This window comes from Schistocerca americana, chromosome X (assembly GCF_021461395.2).
Source record: "Schistocerca americana isolate TAMUIC-IGC-003095 chromosome X, iqSchAmer2.1, whole genome shotgun sequence".
In the NCBI taxonomy this organism is placed as follows: Eukaryota; Metazoa; Arthropoda; class Insecta; order Orthoptera; family Acrididae; genus Schistocerca; species Schistocerca americana.
The window spans coordinates 849755275-849782303 of NC_060130.1; the positions used below are offsets into that span (position 1 = coordinate 849755275).

At 43.1% G+C, this 27029-nt stretch overlaps 1 protein-coding gene across 1 annotated transcript in view; it reads right to left on the reverse strand.

The window, feature by feature from the left end:
• The window catches only part of LOC124555549 (glutamate [NMDA] receptor subunit 1), a 517145-nt gene extending 492970 nt beyond the window's left edge, over positions 1 to 24175 (reverse strand). Inside the window, exon 1 of the mRNA XM_047129505.1 lies at positions 24136 to 24175. The gene's annotated coding sequence lies outside the window, so the exon portion shown is untranslated. The remainder of the gene's footprint in view (positions 1 to 24135) is intronic.
• Positions 24176 to 27029: the final 2854 nt, after the last annotated feature.

The following is a 27029-nucleotide window of genomic DNA, read 5'->3' on the forward strand; positions in this document are numbered from 1 at the left end:
AATTAGCTCTTTATACTCATGAAGTAATGAGTGCTATCGACAGTTGATAGAGGAGCAGGAGAATAAGATCTGTGCTCTTCAGGTGCAGCTACATCGCGCAAAGGAGGTTGAGGAGGGTGAAGGGTGGTGGGGAATGGGAACTGGCAGTTGGCAAGAAGGCAGCTAAGAGGAGGAGGTATTCAGACAGTTATACTTTACGTATATGCAATAGATCTGGCCAACTGTCAGAGTTGAGTGGAAAGGAACCTCTTGTAGCTGTAGATGTAGGGAACATGCAGCAGTCCTCAGCAGTCAGTTGCAAAGTCTAACAGAAAGAAGACGGTTCTGCTGCTAGGTAGTTCGCACGGTAGATGTGTGGGCCAGCAGTTGAAGGAAGTGTTGGGAAGTGAGTACCAGGACACCAGCATTGTGAAGCCTAGTGCAGGGCTGGCTCAGGTGACTGACAGAATAGGGGAGTTATGTAGGAATTTTACGAAGGAGGATCAGTTAGTGATAGTGGGTGGAACAGGGAACGGTCTTGATAGGGACGGGGAATATGATGTAGGTGGTGACCTGGTAAAGATAGCTATTCAAACTGATGGCACTAACGTGCATTTCGTGCAAATGTTTCAGCGTCATGATCGGCCTAATCTTAATGCAGCTGTTAGGCGCGTTAACATGGGGCTGGGGAGGGCGCTGATGACAGAGGGCATGGGTCACATTTCAGTGGTGCCAGTTGGGTCTATCAGTAGATCGGGTTTCACTAAACATTGTCTGAGCCTCAATACTGGTGTTGGGATCATTCACGGAAATATTCCTGTAGTAGTTGGTGTTAGAGCTGAACCTTTTTTAGATTGAAGTCAGCTGATAGGTATACCTGCTTAAAGTAAGTCCCTCTAAGGGCCTACCTTCGTAGGACGTCATGTTTCCAAGTAGAGACGAAATTAGCATATTTCACCAAAATATAAGAGGTATTCGAGATGTAGTGAACTGTTTATAGATGTTGACTCTGAAATTATTGGTATATGGGAGCACCACTTAAATAATTCGACAATTCAGAGGTTTCCTTTACCAGGATACAGATTAGCTGGCTGTTTTTCAAGGAGTTCCTTGCGCGGTGGGGGAGTGGCTATGTACGTAAAAAACAGTATTCCATTTCAGTCCATAGACTTATCACGCCACTGCACCTAACAGATATTTGAATGCTGTGCAGGGGCAGCTGAATTTAGTGAAACTAAACTTCTAATTGTTGTTGTTTATAGGTCCCCTAACTCTGATTTCAGAGCATTTCTGCTCAAGCTAGAGAGGGTTCTTGATTCACTTTGTAGAAAGTATCAGAAATTTGTTATATGTGGTGACTTCAATATAAATTTTGTATATGATGGTGCAAGAAAAAGGATTTTGGTAGATCTCTTAAATTCCTACGATCTGATGTAGACTGTTTTTTCTAACTAGGGTGCAGGGGAAGAGTAGCACAGCCAGAGACAATATTTTTATTCATTTTTCATTACTAGATGGGCATTCTGTTAGTAAAAAGGTGAATGGACTTTCAGAACACGATGCACAAATTTTAACACTAAATGGCTTTTGTACTCAATAAACGTCACATGTAATTACAAACTATGTAGAAAAGTTAATCCAACAGCAATAGATAGTTTTTTAAACCTTGTCAAGAAACAAGAGTGGCAGGATGTTTATAGCGCCAATAACATAGATGATAAATATAATGCGTACCTTAAAAGATTTCCCATGCTCTTTGAGAGTTGCTTTGCATTAGAACGTTCTAAACGGGGTACTAGCAGTAATAGGCAGCCCGGGTGGCTGACTAGTGGGATAAGGATATCATCTAGAACAAAGCGGGAATTATATCAAAATGTTAGAAGTAGTCACAATCAAGCTACAGTGGCCCATTACAAACAGTATTGTAAGGTGCTTAAAAATGTTATAAGGAAGGCAAATAGTATGTGGTATGCAAATAGAATAGTTAATTCAGAGGATAAAACTAAAACCATATGGTCAGTTGTGAAGGAAGTGTCTGGTCAGCAGCACAAGGTCGACGATATAAAGTCAGTTCGTAGTAAAAATATTTCTGTTACTGATAAATCAGATATATGTACAGTATTTAACAATCATTTTCTGAGCATTGCTGGCAAATTAAATAAAAAATTAGTTTCTACAGCGAATCATAACTTTCTTGGCAAATACCTTTACGAGACTGATGTCTGAAATACTCCTCTGTGATACAACCAAGGGGGAGATTGAGTCAATAATTAAATCTCGGAAGACTAAGGACTCTCATGGTTATGATGGAGTGTCCAGCAGAATATTAGAGTACCGTGCTGCATTTGTTAGCCCTGTATTTAGTCATATTTGTAATTTTTCCTTTGGGAATGGTCAGTTTCTTGAACGATTAAAGTAATCAGTAGTAAAACCGCTTTATAAAAAGGGAGAAGGGGATAATGTAGATAACTTTAGACCTATTTCTATGCTATCAGTGTTTGCTAAAGCTATTGAAAAGGCTCTATATGTAAGGATAATTGATAATTTTATATCATAAAATTTGCTATCAAATGCACAGTTCGGCTTTAGAAGTCGTTTTACAACTGAAAATGCTATATTTTCTTTTCTCTGTGGGGTACTGATGGGTTAAACAAAAGGTTTAGAACGCTAGCCATATTTTTTTATTTAACTAAGGCGTTTGATTGTGTTGATCATAAAATATTGCTCCAGAAGCTGGACCATTACGGAATACGCGGAGTAGCTCAGAATTGGTTCACCTCTTACTAATTAAGCAACAGACAGCAAAAGGGCATTATTCACAATATTGAGAGTGGCTGTGGTCGTGGTCGGGCACGCTCAAGTGAGTGGTGGTGGTGGGGGGGGGGGGGGGCGGGGGGGAGGTAGGTGCCCCAGGGGCAGCACTCCTGTTCCTTATTTATATAAATGATATGCCCTCTAGTATTATGCGTAACTCTAAAATATTTCTGTTTGCTGATGACACTAACTTGGCAGTAAAGGATGTTCTGTAAAACATTGGCTCGATTTTTAACAGCGCAGTTCATGGCTTGTAGAACATAAACTAATGCTAAATCACAGTAAGACGCAGTTTTTACAATTTCTAACACTCAATTCAACAGAGACTGACGTTTTAATTTCACAGAATGGGCATATGATTAGTGAAACTGAACAGTTCAAATTTCTAGTTGTTCAGATAGACAGTAAACTGTCGTGGAAAGCCCATGTTCAGGATCTTGTTCAAAGACTTAATGCTGTCACTTTTATTATTCGAACAGTAGCTGATGTGACTGATCGTTCGACACTAAAATTAGTCTACTTTACTTTTTTCATTCGCTTATGTCGTATGGTACTATATTTTGAGTCACCTCTTCCCATTCTAAAAGGATATTTTTGGCTCAGAAACGGGGGGTTCGGGCAACAAGTGGTGTAAGTTCACGGACCGCTTGTCGACCCCTGTTAACGAGTCTGGGTATTTTGACATTCGTCTCTCAATATATATATATATATTCATTACTGTCATTTCTTGTTAACAATATTACCATATTCCCAAGAATAAGCAGTTTTCACTCAGTTAATACTCGGCAGAAATCAAACCTGCATTTGGATCGGACTTCCGTAACTCTTGTCCAGAAAGGTTTGCAGTATACTGCTGCATCCATTTTCAGTAAGCTATCACTCGAATTCAAAAGCCTTAGCTGTAGTCCACGCACTTTCAAATCGAAAATGAAGAGTTCCCTTATCGGTCACTCCTATTCTGTCGAGAAGTTCCTTGAGTAATTAAGCTGATTCTTGTTGTATTGTTGATTGCGGTTACTTAAACTTATGGATTGACTTTTTTCGGGTTCATAAACATTTTATTTTTATCTGTTGTTACTTTTATGTTGTAATTTCGTGTACTGACACTTTCCATGACCTTGCAGATTTGATCCTCAATTCGGCCTCAGGAAACCTGTAAAAAAAAAGGCAGGGGATGTCAAATTAATTCCATATTTTTAGATTTCCAGAAGGCTTTCGACATCGTTCCTCAGACGCATCATCTAACCCAACTGCGTGCCCGTGGAATATCGCCACAGTAGCGCGACTGGATTCGTGATTTCCTGTTAGAATGGAAAGTCATCGAGTAAAACAGAAGTAATATCCGACGTTCTCCAAGGAAGTGTTATAGGCCCTCTATTAACGACATAGGATACAATCTGAGTCGCCGTCTTAGATTGTTTGCAGATGATGCTGTCATTTACCGTCTTGAAAAGTCATCAGACCACCAAAACGAATTACAAAATGGTTTAGATAAGATATCAGTATGGTGCGAAAAGTGGCAATTGACCCTGAATAGGGAAGAGTGTGAAGTTATTCACATGAGTACTAAAAGAAATCCGCTAAATTTAGATTACGCGATAAGTCACACAACTCTTAAGGCTGTAAATTCAACTAAATACTTAGCGATTGCAATTACAAATAACCTAAACTGGAACGATCGAATAGATAATATTGTGGGTAGAACAAACTAAGGACTGCGATTCGTTGGCAGAACACTTAGAAGGTGTAGCATGTCTACTGAAGAGACTCCTTACACCACGCTTGTCAGCCCTAATCTGGAGTATTGCTGTGCGGTGTGGAATCCACATCAAGTGGCACTGACGAATGACATCGAAAAAGTGCAAAAAAGGGCAGCTCGTTTTGTATTATCGCGAAATAGGGGAGATAGTACCACAGACATGATACATGAATAGGAGTGGCAATCATTAAGACGAAGGCGTTTTTCGTTGCGACGGGATCTTCTCATGAAATTTCAATCAGCAGTTTTCTCCTCCGATTGTGAAAACATTCTGTTGGCACTCACCTACATAGAAATGATCATCACGATAAAAATTAGAGAAATCAGGCCTCGCACAGAAAAATGTAAGTGCTCGTTTTTCCCTCGCGCAGTTAGGGAGTGGAACGGTAGAGAGACAACTTGACGGTGATTCGTTGAACCCTCTGCCAGGAACTTTACTGTGAATAGCAGAGTAATCACGTAGATACAGATGTAGATGGTAGTTCTGAGAAGAGGAAAATTAGAAGATTGTCTCTTTGTATTTCTTGTTACAGAAACAGCGATGGGAGAAAAGTGTAATACATCTACATGTATACCCCGCACGCCACCTTACGGTGCTTGGAGCAGGGTGCCTCTAGTAGCGCATCATTTCCACTCTCCTCTTGTCCATTCACGAGTGGCGGTTTCGAATAACGACCATCGGTAAGTCTCTGATTTGTCCGATTTTTCCATTTCGCAAGATGTATGTGAGAAATTTAACATGTTGCTTGCCTCTATTCGGAATTTACGCTTTCGTAATTCTAACAATAAACGTCTTCATGATGCAAGTCACGTCTCTTGTAGCGTTTGCCAACAGAGTTCGATGATCATCTCCGTAACGCACGCACCGAGCGAGGACTGTACTCGCATCCGGAAGGACGACGGTTAAAACTCCCATCTGACCATCCAGATGCAGATTTGCCACGATTTCCCTAAATCGTTTTAAGGTAAATGCTGGGACGTATCGTTTGGAAAAGGCACGGTCTGTTTCCGTCTCCAACTTTCTGCAGCTCAAGCCTGTGATTCTTCTCTAATGACCTCGTTGTCGACGGGACACAAAATTCCTTCGTTCCTACGTAACGCACTTCCGTTTACTACTCGAAACCGTGACGAAATGTGCCACTCTCCTTTGGATCTTCTTTATTAAGCCTACACTTCAACAGTCCAGACTTAGAACAATACTCAAGGTTCTATCAATCGAGTGATTTGTAAGCTACATCTTTCATAGATGAATTACATTTGCTTTGGCTTTTTCCAAAGAATCTCATTCGGCTATCTGCTTTTCCTACAATTAGTCTGCTAGTAATATCTGAATTCAATCACAAAATTCTTCGTATATTCACAATTGAAACGGAGGACTTGGGACGTCAGCTAGTATAATATATGTTAAAAACGACGAAATTCCTCTCGCTGTATTAAGGTGTTGGTTTTATTAGCAAATAGTTTCGATGTTGTTACATCGTCTTCAGGCCCTAAATATAACATACCACACAAACAAGCAATGCAACAACAGTAATTTATGAGTTATTATGCAAAATAATTCTATTATAACCATATTACGTAATGGATAATTTTAGTGAAACTAATTATATTTTTGGTCATTTCCGTTAAAATGGACATTAGCCATTTACGTGGTATCACTAAATACACATGAAGCTGTATATGCACAATCGTTTTATTATAAGTTAATATCAGGTATTAAAAATGATACTACGTAAAAGCTTACGCTACAAGCCGTTATTCTAATAGATAATAATATAGGCGTGGAACATTGTAATTTTTTTTAAAATAATGAACTATAAAAAGGAGAACATACGCATTGCCAATCAAGCGTATGTTAGGTAAACATTGTTTACTAGTAGTGAACGGTGGGAAAGGTGGACTAGAGTTACGTTTGCAAAATTCTGTACTGTCGTCATACTAAAGTAACAATGGCGTAATTTACTTAGACAACTTCGTTCCTAACACCACGAAAGAAATGGTAAGGGACCGGAAAAATGGTGTGAAACCCAGTTAATACAAGGTAGTCAATAGTGTAAAATACGTGCTAATCAATTTAAAAAAACTATTCATTCCAATAAAGGTATAAGTTAACACGTTGCTGAAATAATTTATAGGTCGGTGTCTCATCGAAGGCTACGACCAGGGTCTAAAATCAATTCCAGTAAGTTTACATGGTCAAAAGTACGATCAGATACATGGTAATGCTCTAAATAGAAGTAATCTAGGCAACGTCAGTTGAAATAAACGGTCATATATGTAACGTATTTGTTGTTCCTCTAATAAATACACACAAACATAGCCACCCAGTAAAGTAACTCTTGTTTTTTTTTTATGGGCTTCATTGGACCACTCTAGTCAAAAATACAAAGTTGTAAACAAGTTGTTACACAGGGATATAATTTGGCTCAACAATAACTTAATATGATATTTAGGTAATATAATTATTAGAGTCCATTCTTATATGAAAGGTGTTTTGCTCTTCTGTCTGCCCAATATTTCTTCATTCTTCCAGATATTTTCTTTCTTTCTTCATCTGAGACCACTCTTCCTGTACTCATTTTATTGATTTTCATTTGTAGTCTGGTTTGCGGGTCTTGCAGTATTCTGGTTTTCTCTGTCTTGTTTTTTAGGTCATCTACTGTAATTTGGAGTTCTTTTATATCTTCCTTAATTTCTGTGATCCATTTAATGTCGCTCTTGCTATTCCACAATTTTTGTATTATTTTTTTACTAATTCTGTTTTCTGGAGTTCTCATCAGATGTCCAAAGAATGAGATGCGTTTCTTCCTGATCGTGCTCATGACTGGTTCTATTTTTTTATATACCGTTTCATTTGATGCTATTCTCCAATGTCCATTTATTTTATACTGTTTATTTATACATGTTCTAATTATTCTTCTTTCTATTTTTAGTATTCTGTCAATAGTTTCAGCTGCATACGTTATTTCTGATTGTGTGACTGTTTTATAGTGTTTTAATTTTGCATCTATAGATAGGCTTTTTTTGTTGTATGTAGTTTTGGTAATGTAATTTGCGTAGTTCAGTTTTTTTATTCTGTTCTGCCATGATGGCTTCTCATTTAGATTGTATGTTATTATTTCGTCTAAATATTTAAATTAATCAACAATTTTGATTTCCTGTTCTCCTATTGTAATTTTGTTTCCAAGTGGTGGATCAGTTAGCATAATCTCCGTTTTTTCAAATGATATTCTAAGGCCTACTTTCTCTGCTATTTCTTGTAGTGATTTCACTTGTTGCCCGGCTTCTTGAACGGTATTGGCTAGGAGAGCAAGATCGTCAGCGAATCCCAAGCAGTTTAAGCTAACATCATCTTTTGGACTTCCAATTCTTATCGTCTTTGGATTGTCCTTGTACCATTCTCTCATTATGTATTCCAGTGCACAGTTGAACAGTAATGGTGATGGGCAGTCACATTGTCTTAAGCCCGTTTTTATGAGGAATGGTTCCGAAATTTCTCCTCTAAACTTCACTTTTGATTTGGTGTTGTTTAGAGTGAGTTGTATTATTTTAATTAGTTTTGGATGGAGTCCTAGATTTCTTAAAATCCCTTGTATTAAGTATTTGATCTCGTCGAGTGTCAATTCGAGTTAATTACGATCGATAATGCGCTTAATCTCTATTAACTATGGGCAAATAGTCTACTGGACCAATCATTACTATAACATGGGGACTCATTCATCTTACTTATCTTTATAATTCGGTTGTTGTATAGAATTGGTAGTTAAAGCATATCAGCTACGCACTGATTTACGAGAAACGAGCATGAAACTTGGAAGCATAATTATTTTGGCTAAAAGACCAATTTACTGATTAAAATAAACTGACTAATAGTGGAAGTTGATAATGTACCAAGTATAAAATCTGTCTAAGGCGGGCAAGTTACTCATTGAAGTGACAACATATTGAACTCTATAGTAGGTATAAGCGGATATAAACACCTGAACTACTGTCTTATAATCAGTATTAAACAGAACAATCTCTACACGTGGGGGAAACAGTTCAAGTATCGTCAAGGAAGTTGACATTAAATCTACTAGGAAGCTAAGTCATTCTAAAAGCGATGTAACAGTAACACGCGGTAGGCGGACGGAGAAACGGTCGTGCTTCGTTGTTATTACGTGTAGGACGTCTAAGCAGGTAACATTGTATAAGTAACTCACCATACTTGTTGACAGCAACTGTATGTGTCTAACACCAGTAGTCAGTGGTGAGATAGGCGTGTTCCACGCGGAAGGCAGGTAGTAACTGATATGAAGTTAAAACTAGTGGTTCAAAGATCGTAACTAAGACAACTTCAGCAACAAAGATACGATATCGTGGAAGCAGTCCACTTACAGTATCGAGAATGAGAATATTCGATGCCTACAGCTAGAGGAATTTCGTCATTTTTAACATAATCACAAAATTGGTTCGATATTCCCATACTTGTAATTCGTTCGTTGAGCGGCATGCGGATCTATGTCGACTGTCTTTCGGACGGAAAAGAACACGGGATCAGGCTTTCGCCGTATCTCATGAACGAACAGAGCGAGTTGAATTTCACGGAATGTCAGTTTCCGAAATACCTGTTGAATTCTATAGCGTAGATCTTCCTTCCTGAAAAAGATGAAAATACATGAGCAAAACATATGGTTTATAATTCCCCAACAAACTGACATCTCCGATTTAGGACTCTAGCTGTCTGCATCTGACCGACAACTCTTTTTCAAAACGAGAATAAACAGCGCTTTTTTCCTTCTTTTTTTAATCTCTTGATATTGTTCGTTGATACAGCGACCTACAAAAACCTTTTCCCAGAAGTTACTTTGCATTATCTGTATAGGAGAATTGCTTATGTATCTCGTCAGGTATGCATGTCTTTTCTCTGTCGTTCCATTGTACTTGACCTTCTCTTTCGTAATCATTTATCTCAGTATCTTCCAATTCGATGTTTGTACGATGACTGAAACGAGGAAGCACATCTCGATCTTCAGCACTGAAAAAATTCCGGGAATTCAGTATCTCGACCTTCTATCTGTAGCGTAGTTGTCATTTGTTTTGGACGGCCAGTGACTTTGGAACACAGCCCAGTCAGCCGCAAGCCTCTACTGGTAGCTCCATGGGAGTACCAGCTCACATATTTAATTTTTTAGTTTTTTTTCGTAGTTTAATTCTTAAATTAATAGTAGTGGGATGGACAGGGTGTGCGCGTGTTGTGTGCGGACGCAGGAAGATCTGGCCGCAGTTTGCAAGTAGCTACAGACGCTTATGGCCGTAGTCAACTGTCTGCAGGCTGCTGGCTGGGGGTGTGGCGACGGTGGAGAAAATGGCGCGTCGCAAGGGACATTTGTATCGCCCAGGTTCTCTGCTGTGGAGGCACCTTCCAGCGCACCCGAAGCGGGAAATGTGCACTCACTGCAGGGTGAATGGTGGGTTGTTACGTGGTTGCGTCGCTCGAGGCAGGGAGGCAGTGTGAAGGCTGGCCATCGGGCCTCGCCGATTCACAATGAGAGTTGACAGGTGGCCGCTCCTTCAGCAGCGTCCGAGCAGGCACATGGGGGTAGGTAAAGTTTTAATAGTTATCGGGATCTCCAATCTTAGTTGTGTTATGTAGCCCCTTAGCGAAATATCGGTTGGGGCTGGAAAGAACTCCAATGTACAATCGTGGGAGCCTCATCCGAGATGTGGAGGAGGCCCTGCCTGTGGCTGTCGAGGTTTCAGGGAGCAGTGGTCTGCAATTGGTGTCACATGTCGGTACCAGCGACGCCTGTCGCTTGGGTTCTGAGATCATCCTCAATTCCAATGGGCGGCTGTCGAAAGTAGTGAAGACTGTTGGCCTCGCTCGCATGGCGTAACCACAGCTCACAGTTTGCAGCATCGTACCCAGAGTCGATCGGGGTTCTCTGGTTTGAAGCCGAGTGGGGAGTCTCAGCGAAGGGCTCCGTCGATTCTGTGACACTCATGGCTGCAGATTCCTGGACCAGCGGTATGAGGTGGAGTATCGTAGGACCCTGTTGATAGGTGCACTAAACAAAGGACGCGGCTACTCGAGCAGCAGAGTACTTCTGGAGCGCACAAGGAGTTCTTTTTAGGCTAGGTTGTGTTTAAGGCCCTCTGATGAACCCTTTCCAATGGATACACAGAAAGCGACTTTCAAAATTTTAAGAGTAAATTTTCGAAGAACTGGTAAGAAAGTACCTGAACTTACTGCCCTATAGGAAAGTTGTTGCGTTCAAACTACTCTCAGATCCGAGATACAGATGAATTGGTGAGACATGGAACGTTTATCGAAAAATACAGATTAGACGCCTTAGGAAAAAAAATGTTCGTTGTTATCGACAAAATATTGTGTCCATCGAGATTGAAATCGAGGCTGGCTGTGAAGTTATCTGGTTACGCGGAACACGTCTAGGTGAACTCAAGTTAATTATCGGGTGTTTTTACCGGCCTTCCGATTCTGCCGTAAAAGTTGTAAAATTAATCTAAGAAAGTCTATACGCATTAGCGCGGAAATACCCAAATCATGCCATATTAGTTGGAGGTGGATTTAATCTACGAGTATAGTCTGGCACGTCTGTGGATTCATTGCAGGTGGTAAGGATAGACAGTCTTGAGAAGCACTTTCGAACACGTTTTCCGAAAACTGCCTTGAACAACTAGTTCCGCAGCCCACACGCAGTGGAACTATCTTCGACAGTGACAGGCGTGACCTTATCGCCAGCGTCAGTATACGGGCAGGGATTGGTGATCATGATGTCATCTCAGCGACGATGGTTCCTAAAGTTAATAAATCCATCTAGAAGCCTACGAGAGTATTTAGACTGCAAAAACCAGATAAGCAATTGTTAGTATGTCACTTAGACAATGAATGGACATTATTTAGTTCCAATATGACGGATGTAGAGAAACTATCAGCAAAGTTTAAACTAATTGTAAATCGCGCTCTGGAGACGTATGTTCCGGGTAAGGGATAAAAAAGACCCGCCGTGGTTTGTTAGCAAAATTCGGAAAATGCTGAGCATGCAGAGATGATTGCACTCTCGGTTAAAAAAAAAAAAAAAAAAAAAAAAAGAACGCGCGAATGTCAGCATGCAAAAATGGAAATTCATGCGTCCGTAAGAAGATCGATGCGCAAAGCATACAACAACTTCCACTGTTAGGCCTTAGCGAACGATATCGCCGGGGGCCTGGGAAAATTCTGCTCACACGTTAAATCAATAAGCGGCTGAGGGCTTTTATACAGTCACTCATTGCCAAGTCCGGAGTGGCAATAGAAACTCGTATAAACAAACTGTCCATTGACTGTTGCACAGGCCCCGAATGGAGGACGTAATAACAGGCGTCCCCGGTGTAGAGAATCAACTGAAAACAAATAAGACGCCAGGTCCAGATAGCATCGCAATTCGGTTTTAATGAGAGAAAATGCGCAGGTGACTCGTGTATATAAGAACGGTTAGACAACGGCCCACAAAATTACAGACCAATATCCTTAACATCAGTTGGCTACATAATCCTTGAACACATTCTTAGTTCGAATATAATGAATTTCCTTGAGAGAGAAAAGCTTCTGTCCACAAATCAGCGCGGATTTAGAACGCATCGCTCGTGCGAAATTTCCTCGCATGATATCCTGCGAACCATAGACGGAAGGCAATGGCAGATTCCATATTTCCAGATATCCGGAAAGCGTCTGATACGATACTCCACTGCAGTCTGTTAACAAATATCCGAGCATAAGGACTAGGTTCCCAGATATGTGAGAGGCCCTAAGACTTCTTAAGTAATAGAACGCATTATAACTGCATGGACTTCTGTGGCCAGAGTCAGTCGACATAAAAATTTTCTAGGTATGGTACCGCGTCATAATGTATAAAACTACTGTTTCAGCGGCCTTCTTCTGGGTCTACTGGTCACAATAGACCCAGATGAAGGCCCCTGCAATAGTGGCCGAAACGTTGGTTTATCTCCAGCAGCAGTAGTTTTATACATTATGGCGCGGTACCATACGCAGAAAACTTTTATTTCGGCTAATAGAACGCAGTACCGTACGTTGTCCTCGACGGCGAGCGTTCATCTGAGACAATAGTGTCGTCAGGAATGCACCAAGGACGTGTGATAGGACCACTGTTGTTCTCTATGTAGGTAAATGATGTGACGGATAGGATGATGTGCAATTTACGGCTGTCTGCTGACCATGCTGCGCTGTACGGACAGATATCGTCGTTTGAGTGACAATAGGAGGATACAAGATGACTTAGATCAAATTTCTAGTTGTTGTGCGGGTAACAGCTAGCTCTAAATGTAGAGAAATGTAAGTTAATGCATACGAGTAGGAAAAACAATCCTGCAACGTTCGAATACAACACAAGGAGCGTACTGCTTGACACAGCAACGTCGATTAAATGTGTAGGCGTAAGGCTGGAAAGCGATATGAACTGGAACGAGCATGCAAAGTTGGTAGTAGTAAAAGGGAATAAAGATGGATGGTCGACTTTCGTTTATTGGGAGAATTTTAGGAGAGTGCAGCTTATCTGTAAAGGAGAATGTGTGTAGAGCAATAGCGCTATACTGTTCTGTTTCAGTGTCTCGGATCTCCGTCAGGTCGGGTTAAAGGAAGACAGCGAAGCAATTGAGAGGCGTGCTGCTAGATTTGTTACTAGTACGTTCGATCAGCACGCATGCTTCGTAAACTCGAAACGGAATCCCGGGAGTGAAGAAGACAATCTTTTCGCGAGTCACTATTGAGAACATTTGTGGCAGACAGTAGAACGATTCTCCTGCCGCCAACGTACATTTCGCGTGAGAACCGCGAAGATAAGATAACTTAGGGCTCATACGGAGGCATATTGACAATCTTTTTCTCTCGCTCTATTTGAGAGTGGAACAGGAAAGGAAATGACCAGCAGTGGTATACGGTATCCTTCGCCATGCAACAATCGTTGGCTTGCGGAGTATGTATGTAGATGTAGATATCTTTCATCTTCCTTTTCGGTACGAGTGTGGTCACTGTGACTAGATGATTTTGATGCGTTTACTTATTTAACCTAAGACTAAAACGTCTTGCAATTGTCTGTCAGATCTATCGGTAAAACTTTACTTTCGAAATTACTAAACGGTCCTCGCTCTGGTCTCCTTACACTCATTTTGACTGCGGTAAGCTTTTGTGTGTCAAGGACTTGATTGCTCTTAAATCTGTGATGGAACTGTCTTTGCCTTCATAACACCTTCCTTTCGTGGATATTGAATCACAGTGGTTCCTGCCTACCTCTTACAACCTTACTCTACAAAATATGAATTAAAGATTGCACTCCTGTTTCAAGACGTTGAACGTGTTGCTCGTAACTACGATATAAAGATGAACGCTATTTGCTCACACTCTGATCTGAATGAAGGCACAAGACAGCCTTCGTTCAAACAAATGAACTTGCTGTATATGAAAAATGACCTATGTCTGACGGAACACAAAGAGTTCCTTGTAGAGTTATCATAAAGACAGTACCCGTAACTTACTACAAGGGGTCCAAGACGCTCCTGTTGATAGGAAGGATAAGACAACACACGAAAAAACTTATACAACACATCTACACGGCTTGGACGGAATTATGGAAACAGCACGAGAACATAAATGCAGATGCTAGGTGGCGCTGTTGTATTTGACCCCTGACGGCAGCTGTCGATGCCCTCATACGTTGGTCAGAACAGTGTCGTGTGCAGCTGTGACAGCATTGTATCCCAGCTAACAACGGGACCGCGCCTTCTCATCATCACCGATTTCAACAATATTGCTGACTGGTTGACGCAGCGAAAAGAGTACGCAACAGTAATGCGAGGGTCTTGGGGTCGAGTTCCCATGAGGAAACTTTTTTTTTTATTTTAATTTTTTACATTACTTACACAGCAAAATAAATTGAAATAATGCGAAATATATTTCAGTTAATAATATTTCCATAAAAGACACGAAAAGAAAGTCGAAGTGAAATTTGAAATTGCAATTATATTTCCAGGAAGAAATTTTAAGACGCACACAAGAACTTCGTACACGAAATTAGATTATTACAGCTGATAATTTACACTTGCCGGTGTAAAAATAGGGGAAGCAATAATTTTCCCGTTATCTTGCATATATTCATTCAATCGCTGCGTTTCTAAAATTACACGGTTGTTTTAAAGTTATTACAGAAATACAATCTTGGTTTACTTTCATAAAACATTATCTCTCATTGCACAGTTTGGCAACAAACAACGCGCAACGCAGCATTTTGCCAAATATTAGAAGTTTATGATGACGACAGAATATATGTTGATGCAGTCTTCGCGGAATGTAATTTCTTTTTCTCTCTCGATGAGATAAGAGGAGCTTTGAAACATTTTGATGAAATTCTTTGGTCTTAGGCGCCTTGTCACTGTCCGTGCGGCTCCCCCCATCCGAGGTTCGAGTCCTCCCTCGGATATGGGTGTGTGTGTTGTCCATAGAGTAAGTTAGTTTAAGTAGTGTGTAGGCTTAGGGACCGATGACCTCAGCAGTTTGGTCCCATAAGACCTTACCTCAAATTTTCAAGTTTTCCAAATTCTTTGTTTGATGTTAAAAATAAGAAAAAAGGTTTCTGTGAAGGGACTCGACTCTGCGATCCTCGGATTATAGTTCTGCATTCTTTCCGTTAAACAACTCACTGCCTGGAATGTTCACTAATACAAATGGCTCATGTCACTCCCGACCCGGGCCGCGAGGAGTGGCCGCGCAGTTAGCGGCGCATCTCACTGACTGCGCGGCCCCTCCCGCCGGAGGTTCGAGTCCTCCCATGTGTGTGTGTGTGTGTTGTTCTCACAAGGGGAGGCCACGACGTTTGGAACGCGGATTTACTGCTAACTTCGTACACTCGTAGTACTCCATTAGCGCGTACTTCTTAAGCGTCATAGAGATCGTATTTAATCGAAAGAGAACGAGAAATTGCTTCTCGTGATGACGCTATCAAAATACACTCGATACTGCGTGACCAATGATCAGCGCCGATATTTAAGGAAGTGCTGCGTTATGCATGGTTTGCTTCCAAATTATCGGCTGAAAGAGAGGTTTTGAAAATCTTAACGAGGTTTGTTTTTCCACGGAAAACCTCAAAAGACCTTGCGTGTGAGGAAACATAGGAATTATTCAGTGCAGCTGGTGCCGTTTAACTTTGTTTTTCATGTTTTTACGAAAAATACCATCCCGCAGCTTGTAATCGTAATGTCGAAAGCGACGATTAATTGTACATCTTTCGAAAGCCGTCTGTGCCGGTCAAAACTTCTGAGGTAACAAGTCGTTTCGGGCTCCTTCCAGGTATAAGGGATTTCTCAAATCACGGACAAGCATACATTTTCAGTATCACTTTATGCGTTTGGCCGTTTACTAGTCAGTAGTTATGAATAATAAAAATTTGTAGACTGCCAAATAACATTGTAAATTTAATAAAAGTTCATCCGATTACACGTATTTTTCCCATTACATCAACTGTAAATAAAAATAAAACTGACGAGCGGGACTCGATCCAGTGACCCAGCGATTACGGGGCTTGAACGCTAACCACTCGCCTGCCGGCGCTTCCTGGTAAATGATTACGCATAGATATCTGAGATATTTGACGATCGAAATTATCTTGCGATTTTCTCAATAACGCTTGAGAAGTACGCGCTATTGCTTACACATTTTGTTGTCCCAATGGAGTACTACGAGTCTACGAAGTTTGCGGTAAATCCGCTTTCCAGACGTCGTGGCCTCCCCTTGTTAGTATAAGTTAGTTTAAATAGTGTGTGAGTCTAGGGACCGGTGACCTCAGCAATTTGGCCCCTTAGAAATTCACACACATTTGAACATTTTTGAACTCCCGACCCGCCCCAAACATGCTATCTGTTCTAAACGCATTACCATACACAGCACCAACTTCTGTCTCTTTCATTTCTGTCAAACCCTGCATATACCATAAATTTGGTTCAAATCAGTGATGACATGTAGGCGCGGTCCCCTTGTAAGTGAATTCGAACGTGGACAGGTTGCCGCGCGGGATTAGCCGAGCGGTCTCAGGCACTGCAGTCATGGACTGTGCGGCTGGTCCCGGCGGAGGTTCGAGTCTTCCCCGGGCATGGGTGTGTGTGTGTTTGTCCTTAGGATAATTTAGGTTAAGTAGTGTGTAAGCTTAGGGACTGCTGACCTTAGCAGTTAAGTCCGTTAAGATTTCACACACATTTGAACATTTGTGGACAGGTTGTTTGTGCTCATATGGTGGGTACTGCCGTAACCAATACAGCAGACGTGTTTCGTGTTTCAAGAGGCACTCCATCGAAATTAATTCGCATAGAGGGAAACCGGGAACCATCAAGCAGTAAGTCACAACGCGGGCGAAAGTGTGTTCAACGATAATGCAGAACTGTTTGTCGCACTCGCGAACCCTGTGAGCGCCAAAACGACTCAAAGGGAATTCCATTAGTAGAGAATTGCAGGGCTAGCTGGAATTCCAAAACCACACATCAGTGATACAAATTTCCGTAACAGGAAAACGTGGTGCCGAAGTCTTAAACCTTGAACTATGGAGCAATGGAAGAGCGTCATTTGGTCAGATGTTTCACACTGTTTCCTACTTATGGTAGAGTTTAAGTCTGGTGCACGCCGTTCCAAGAATTTGATGTAGACTGCTTGCAGCCAAAGAGTGAAACATAGCGGACACTCGGTGATAACTGGGCAGCTATATCGTGATATTCGTGGGCCCACTGGTTACGCAGCAAGTTTGCATTAGTGCCAAGGATTACGTGACGATTTTGGCTGCTCAGTTCCACCCCAAGGTACAATATTTTTTTCCCAACGAAGATGCTGTGTTACAAGGTTAGTGTGTCCTGCCCACACTGCCCGCATCGTCGGGGACTGGTTTTGTGAGCAAAACATTGAATTGCCGCGTTTTGCAGATCTTAGCTAGCACACTGGACTCGCATTCGGGAGGACGGCGGTTCAATCCCTCGTCTGGCCATCCTGATTTAGGTTTCCCGTGATTTCCCTAAATCGCTCTTGACAAATGCCGGGATAGTTCCTTTGAAAGGGCACGGCCGACTTCCTTCCCCGTCCTTCCCTAATCCGATGAGACCGATGACCTCGCTGTCTGGTGTTCCCCCCCCAAACAACCCCAACCCAACCAGATCTCAGTATTATTGAACCTTTGTTGTCTAATTTCGAGAGACGTGTGCGTGATCATTGTCCATCGCCATCATCGTTACCGGAGCTTGCCACTATTTTACAGGAAGAATAGTACAAAAATTCCCTTAAAATCATACAGGACCTGTGTTTATCCATCCCGAGACGACTGGAAGCTGTTCTGATCGTCAACTGTTTTCCTACACCGTATTAGGCATGGTAATGAGTTGCGTTTTAGCGGTTCGCTAAATTTGTTCCCCCTCCCATCCTTCCACCTATCCCCCCCCCCCCCCCCCGCCCGGCTGTACGTACGTACGCAGCATGTCACACAATGAAGTTGTTGGGGGAGAGTGCTACATACTGTTATTTGTACCTCCCTTTCGCAGCCCACTCACAAACTGACTGCGAGAAAAATGACGGTCTGTGTAACCGCGTGGACGCCCTTACCGTTCTTTTACCCCTCAGGCTCAGATTCTGCAGCGATATACGACGGATGATATCTGTGAAGAATGCTGGTTTCTTAAACTTACGAAACAGTGCTTCACAAACAGAAAATTGCCCTTCTTTCAAATACTGCCATGTAAGTTTCCCAGACACTGTCAGGCTAGCTGAACCAAATCTAGCAGCACACCAGTGATGTCTTACCATATCCGCTTTTAATCTGAGGTTGTGAGGACCAGAAATACTATGCAGCTCCACATCATTTTAGCCGAATCCTTCGGAAAATTCGAAGTCGTACAGCCGGCCGCGGTGGCCGTGCGGTTCTAGGCGATTCAGTCCGCAACCGCGGGACTGCTACGGACGCAGGTTCGAATCCTGCCTCGGGCATGGATGTGTGTGATGTCCTTAGGTTAGTTAGGTTTAAGTAGTTCTAAGTTCTAGGGGACTAATGGCCTAAGATGTTGAGTCCCATAGTGCTCAGAGCCATTTGAAGTCGTACATTTTTCCACCTTATAACTGATTCTGTAGAGGTTGGTCCATTGATAGTGACCGGGCCAAATATCTCACGAAATAAGCGTCAAACGAAAAAACTACAAAGAACGAAATTCGTCTAGCTTGAAGGGGGAAACCAGATGGCGATATGGTTGGCCCGCTAGATGGCGCTGCCATAGGTCAAACGGATATCAACTCCTCTTTTTAAATAGGAACACCCATTTTTATTACACATTCGTGTAGTACGTAAAGAAATATGAATGTTTTTGTTGGACCACGTTTATCGCTTTGTGCTAGATGGCTCTGTAATAGTCACAAAGTACGTGGTATCACATAACATTACGCCAGTGCGGACGGTATTTACTTCGTGATACATTACCCATGTTAAAATGGACCGTTTACCAATTGCGAAAAAGGTCGATATCGTGTTGATGTATGGCTATTGTGATCAAAATGCCCAATGTTCTATGCATGCTGCTCGGTATCCTGGACGACATCATCCAAGTGTCCGGACCGTTCGCCGGATAGTTACGTTATTTAAGGAAACAGGAAGTGTTCAGCCACATGTGAAACGTCAACCACGACCTGCAACAACTGATGACGCCCAAGTAGGTGTTTTAGCTGCTGTCGCCGCTAATCCGCACATCAGTAGCAGACAAACTGCGCGAGAATCGGGAATCTGAAAAACGTCGGTGTTGAGAATGCTACATCAACATCGATTGCACCCGTACCATATTTCTATGCACCAGGAATTGCATGGCGACGACTTTGAACGTCGTGTACAGTTCTGCCACTGGGCACAAGAGAAATTACGGGACGATTTTTTGCACTCATTCTATTTAGCGACGAAGCGTCATTCACCAACAGCAGTAACGTAAACCGGCATAATGTGCACTATTGGGCAACGGAAAATCCACGATGACTGCGACAAGTGGAACATCAGCGAGCTTGGCGGGTTAATGTATGGTACGGCATTATGAAAGGAAGGATAATTGGCCCCCATTTTATCGATGGCAATCTAAATGGTGCAATGTATGCTGATTTCCTACGTAATGTCCTACCGATGTTACTACAAGATGTTTCACTGCGTGACAGGATGCCGATGTACTTCCAACATGATGGATGTCCGGCACATAGCTCGCCTGCGGTTGAAGCGGTATTGAATAGCATATTTCATGGCAGGTGGATTGGTCGTCAAAGCACCATATCATGGCCCGCACGTTCACCGGATGTGACGTCCTCGGATTTCTTTCTGTGGGGAAAGTTGAAGGCTGTTTGCTATAGTGATCCACCGACAACGCCTGACAACATGCGTCAGAGCATTGTCAATGCATGTGCGAACATTACGGAAGGCGAACTACTCGCTGTTGAGAGGAATGTCGTTAGACTTATCGCCAAATGCATTGAGGTTGACGGACATCATTTTGAGCATTTATTACATTAAAGTGGTATTTACAGGTAATCACGCTGTAACAGCATGCGTTCTCAGAAATGGTAAGTTCACAAAGGTACATGTATCACATTGGAACAACTGAAATAAAATGTTCAAACGTACCTACGTTCTGTATTTTAATTTAAAAAACCTACCTGTTACCAACTGTTCGTCTAAAATTGTGAGCCATATGTTTGTGACTATTACAGCGCCATCTATCACAAAGCGAAAAAAGTGGTCCATCTAAAACATTCATATTTCTTTACGTATCACACGAATATGTAATTAAAAATGTGGGTTCCTATTTACAAAAACGCAGTTAATATCCGTTTGAGCTATGGCAGCGCCATCTAGTCGGCCAACCATAGCACCATCTGGTTTCCCCCTTAAAGCTAGACAAGTTTCGTTCTTTGTAGTTTTTTTCATTTGACGTTTATTTCGTGAGATATTTGGCCTGGTCACGATCAATGGACCACCCTGTATGTTCGCTTCGCTTAGTGCAGATTCCCAGAGTTAATCTTAAATATTTAACAGGTATGAGTTAGTACAGTTTTCTGTTCCATGTGGGAAAATTCTTTGGTCTGTAGACGTCGGTACATACGAGGGTTATTCGGAAAGTAACGAACGATCGGTGGCGAAATGGAAACCACAGTGAAAATCCGATGACGTTTGGCACAGGTGTGTTGGCCAGTGTCTCTAGTATACCCGTCGATCGCGTTACGTTACTTTTTTTAGTTCTGAGCACACTGGGAGCACATAAAGGTATCTAGAAAGTGTCTCCCGCCAAGTACGAGGGCCTAGGGAGAAATTTCGCCTGAAGCTATGCACCAAACATTACATAACTGTCCTGCGTTTTCTTCTTCAAGACAATTTTCAGCCGTATTCTTTAGGGGCAATGATGATGATCCTGCATCTTTTTCAATTGGAAATGTTTGATTACCCACATTACAGCCCGTAATTGTCTCCCTATGAGTTTCATCTCTGCTCACATGAACCGCTGGCTATGAAGACAACATTTTGGCACAGACAACGAACTGTAGACCAGCGTAGAGAACTGGCGGAAAGCACTGGTGGCTGCCTTTTATAACGAGGCTATTGGAAAGTTGGTATAACGCTACGACAAATGTCCAAGTCGGATCGGCGACTATGGAGATAAGTAGCTGGAATTTGCAGCTAATTGTTGCAAATAAAACAGTTCTGATTTTCACTGTGGTTGCCATTTCGCGACTTATCGTTCCTTACTTTCCGAATAGTCGTCGTAGTAACAGAGCCCAGGGCGTTGCCCTCGACGGCGAGTGTTCGTGAGAGACGAGGGTATCTTCAGGAATGCCTGAGGGAAGTTTGAGAGGAACACTTTTATTCTCTAAACATATAAATGAATTGAAAGACTGGATAAGTAACACTCTGCAGCTGTTTCCTAGATGACGTTCCACTCGCACCCGCAAATAGAGCGAGGGAAAAACGACAGTCTATATGCCTCTGTACGAGCCCTAATTTCTCTTACCTTCTCTTCGAGCCTCATACGCAAGATGTACGGTGCACTGGCGGCAATGGAATCATTCTGCAGTTAAACCAAATACCGATTCCCTAAATTTTCGCAAAGAGTATATGAAATATACTCACAGTATTCTAAGAACCATCAGCTGTTGTATAAGGGAATGATGTCAATGAAAATTGGTGCCGGACCAGCGCTCGAACCCGAGTTCCCCGCTTTACGCCAGCGGTCTCCTTAACTGCTTTGGCTACCCGTGCGCGATTCATGGCCACACCCAAACTTCCATACGTCGTCGTTCCTGCGCCACAAAACGTGCTGGTATACACATTATGTATTTCCTGTACAGGGGAGACATTTTAATTGAAAGTCGCTGCCTAGTATCGGCAGATAAATAGGATATTGCAGTGCCTGTGTTACGGTCCCGGTCCGGCACAAATTTTAATTGCTGCCATTCCATTATACAGCTGACGCTTGTTCATATTCGCAACTACGAATACATTCCATGTATTTCATAACGGCTGTAGTCGCTCCAGTGCCTGTTCCTTCGGAACAGTGCACAGGCACTGCAATATCACACTGCGTATGTTGTGTTAGATACGTGATGTTAAATACAAACATTATCAGCACTGATAAAAGAAAGCATTATAGAACAACTAACGTCCTCAGTTCGTATAATGATGTGTCAAAATGGTTCGAGCCTTCAGATTCTTCTCTAAAGATACTACTGTTGAGAGACCGGAATACTATAATGCTACATATTTACCTATGAAAATGTCCCGCAGTCTTTTCGAATGCTCTTCATGTCATATGTAGATAAAATGAGTCAATAAGCACAGAGAAGAGGAAAGCATTCACGAGGTTCGACTACATGGTAAGTGTCAGATCAACTCCTCACCAGCGTTTCCATCGTAGTTCCCCGCAGCTAAGCAATAGAAACGAGACTGGAGATCTAACTGTAACTGTAAACGTTCCGACTAATAATGGAGAGATTACCAAGCACACCCTGTCCGGTATAATTTGAGAATGCCCGAAGAGCGACGAGGCTTTTCGCCCGAAAAGCTTATAACAACACCTTCCGAAGAATTCTGTGACGGAACAGATCTGCATAAGAACAAGAGGAAGTCCCACACACACTAAAGCGAACACACTCATTTTGGTCACGCCCCATTCAGCAAGTGGCTGAGGAATAGAAAGAAACCACACTCGCGCGAAGCACCCTCCGCCTACGCAATACACACGCTGTGAGTGCTGCAAATTTTAAGTAACATAATCGGTCGCGAAACTAAAATATTAATCGGTAAAATTAGTGCCGAATGGTGCATTTCTACGGTCTGTTAAGCAGCATATTAGGTTAGCTCACCAAGTAATCACATTTAGACGGATTAATCTGCAATCGGCGATTACGTAATAAATTAAAAGGGTGTCTGGAACACGCAAACTCGGCCGCATCTACGAGGGTAAGTCAATAAATAACTCGCAAACTGGGATAGAGACATCAAAGCCTCGTGTACCAGCCAAATCGATTTTTTTTTTTTTTTTCGCGTATAACGCTCTCGGGATACACCAAGTGTATTTGGTTCCGTAATTTGCGACACCTCACAAAACCGATGTGTGCAAGGGGTAGGGAAATACCGCTATACGGGAAACTATGAGATCAGTGGATAACCGGCGCAGACAGGACGTTTCTTTTATACGAATGCGTGGTGTCTGTTCTTTCGGACACGTACAAAAGAACAGACACAACGTTTTCATATAATTGATTCACCTCGATGGGCAATGGATCCACCATCTTCATTGCGGATGCACAGATAAGTCCGACCTCCTGCAGGAATCTTAGAGTAGTGAGCATGGAGGAAATGGACGGGAACGGCGGGAATGTGCCGAGATAGTCCGCCCAGTGGCAATAATACTATGTCCCGGATTGCACCTTCCTAGTAAGCAGGAGGTCTCGGGTTCGAATCCTGTTCAGGTACCTATTTTCACTCGTACCGCTGTGTCCTCGCAATGCCCCGTTGCGGCTGACGCCAGTAACTCCACATTCGATCTACATAGGACGATTCTCGTTTGGGACTAATTTTTGTCCTTTGCAGAATTCCTGTATCCCACTGAACACAATTTTGCACGAAATAAAGTTATAAACGTGTAAAAGGACGTATTTCGCGAAGTGTCCCTCAGCTCACAAAAATCGCGTTAATCTAGTCGGGAACTTACTTATATCACACCTGCCATTCTGGTATGACTGCACATCATTAAGCATTGGCCGCGGAATACTGTGTATCGGCTACCTTCCACGCGACACGTGCTGGAACCTCCTAGACACGTAAGGCGCGAAATTTAAAATAGTGTCCGGTATTCTGGCGTTTGCTACTTATTAATTGACACACTCTCGTACAAACAGTCTGAGAAAGGAAGCACGCTTCGAAAGATTCTGCGACAGTCGCACCTTAACAGCGTTTGTAAAACGAGTGGAAAAAACGGTTGCGGCGCAGCGAAAGAAAGAGCGTACGAAGTTTGAGGGCAGGTGCGGCGCGTGTAATTGGACTTACCGGCGAGGCTCGGTTGCGCGCGGCGCTGCGGGCTGCACAGTGGCGGCTTCGCGAGACACGCTCAGCATCCGAGCCGCAGCCGCCGCCGCTGCTTCGATCGTCGCTGTGCGCGCGCAAGCCTATCCAGCTTCTGCCGCCTCTGCTGTCATCGCATGACAAATATGTCGCAAGCTGGATAACGCTCTCGGCACCATTTCGGTACGAAACACGTAGCCCGTCCAACAGCTTCTCTCACAACTGCAACCCAAAGAAAGACATTCCGCTCCGGTAGAATCAGAAGCGTCGCGCTCCATCCTTATATTACGGAAGAGAAATAAGTAGGCACCTACATCTACATCTACGTACACACTCCGCAAGGCACCGTACGGTTTATGGCAGAAGGTACCTCGTACCACTACTATTCATTTCCTTTTCTCTACCAGTCGCAAGTACAGCGAGGAAAAGGGCGACTGTCTATATGCCCTAATAACACTTATCTTTGTAGTCCTTGAGCAAAACATACATTGGGGACAATAGAACCATTCTGCATCAGTCGCAAATACCGCTTCTCCAAATTTTCTCAATATTCAATATGGTTCAAATGGCTCTGAGCACTATGGGACTTAACTTCTGAGGTCATCAGTCCCCTAGAACTTAGAACTACTTAAACCTAACTAACCTAAGGACATCACAAACATCCATGCCCGAGGCAGGATTCGAACCTACGACTGTAGCGGTCGCGCGGTTCCAGACTGTAGCGTCTAGAACCGCTCGGCTTTCTCAGTATTGTTTAGCGAAAAAAAAAAAAAATGGTTCAAATGGCTCTGAGCACTATGGGACTTAACTTCTGAGGTCATCAGTCCCCTAAAACTTAGAACTACTTAAACCTAACTAACCTAAGGACATCACACACATCCATGCCCGAGGCAGGATTCGAATCTGCGACCGTAGCGGTCGCGCGGTTCCAGGCTGTAGCGCCTAGAAGCGCTCGGCCACTTCGGCCGGTCTTAGCGAAAAGAATGTCGTCTTCTCTCCAGGAAATCCCATTCGAGTTCACGAAGTGTCTCCGTAAACTTGTAACTCTCGCGCTTTGATCGAACCTGCTGGTAACACATCTAATAAGACGACTCCGAATTGCTTCGCTTTCTCCCTTTAATTCAACATGTTGGTAATCCTAAACTCTCTCAAGAATGGTTCGCACTAGAGTTTTACGCATGCATGCATGTCCGAAGGAACTTTGCATGGTAATTCGGAAACACAAGCACTCCCCCCACCAGAATTTCTGAGCTGCCGACATGTGGTGCAGTCAGTGGAAATGGGAAAGAAACAAAAAAGGACACGGTATAAGAGAGAGAGCAGACAGTGGCAGTGGGATATACTCTAAATCAATGGGAGGAAACAGAGACAGTCGGAGAGAGACACATATAGACAGTGGCAATGAGACGGAGATGCTGAGTATGAAGACTTAGCTACTAAGACAGATGGGGTAAAAGGATTTAGAATCTTCTGTGTTAAAAGAGCGCGAATATGTTCGCATGCCAAAATTTTTGGTGAGAAAGGCGGAATGAGGATTGAGGTAGTTGGTTCCCCACTCTTCTGTCGGAGACTTTCTAAGAGGAGCGTACATAACCCTCTTTTTTGGGCTCCGATAGGAACAGTTTTCCGTTGGTGAATAATATAACAAAAAGGTACGGGAGAGGGCATTTTGAATATTGTACTGGTAGTCGCTTACGAATATGGTGCACCATTGCAGCTGTTTTACTGTCTTTTCCACGAGCTTAACCCTACCGAAGAAGAAATGAACAGCTCATCCGTTATTTGAGAAAATTCCGTATCATACAAATATATGTGAGCCGCTCGGGATTAGCCGAGCGGTCTGAGGCGCTGCAGTCATGGACTGTGCGGCTGGTCCCGGCGGAGATTCGAGTCCTCCCTCGGGCATGGGTGTGTGTTTAGGTTAAGTAGTGTGTAAGCTTTGAGACTGATGACCTTAAAAGTTAAGTCCCATAAGATTTCACACACATTTTTTAAATATATGTGAAATTTCTCAACCCTATACGTTGTCACTGATAGCCCGTTCCCTTCTAGGAAGGAATGACGCCCATCAATTGCGGAGGGTCAATGTGGAGGCTGGCCGTGTGGCATCACCCGCTCTGCCTGTGAGTGGACATGTGGCTGCTCCTTCAGCAAGGTCCGAGCAGGCACACGGGGGGAGGGGTTTATTAGTTATTGGGAGCTCCAACGTTAGGCGGGTGATGGAGCCCCTTAGGGAAATAGCGGGAAGGTCGGGGAAGAAGGCCAGTGTTCACTCTGCCTGCTTGTCGGGGGGTCTCATCCGAGATGTGGAGGAGGCCCTACCGGCGGCGATAGAGAGCACTGGGTGCACCCGACTGCAAATTGTTGCTCATGTCGGCACCAATGACTTTTGCCGTCTGGGTTCAGAGGTCATCCTCAGTTCGTACAGGCGGTTGGCGGAATTGGTGAAGGCGCAAAGCCTCGCTCGCGGGGTGAAATCAGAGCTAACTATTTGTAGTATCGTTCCCAGAACCGATCGCGGTCCTCTGGTTTGGAGCCGAGTGGAAGGCTTAAACCAGAGGCTCAGACGATTCTGCGGAGATCTGGGGTGCAAATTTCTCGACCTCCGCTATCGGGTGGAGAAATGTAGGGTCCCCCTGAATAGGTCAGGCGTGCACTACACGCCGGAAGCGGCTACAAGGGTAGCGGAGTACGTGTGGAGTGCACATGGGGATTTTTTAGGTTAGAGAATCCCCTCCCTAGGCCCGACAAGACGCCTCCTGAGACGCAGCAAGGTAGGAGTAGGCAAAATGCAACAGGGAATAACAATATTAATGTGCTAATAGTAAACTGCAGGAGCGTCTACAGAAAGGTCCCAGAACTGCTCTCATTAATAAACG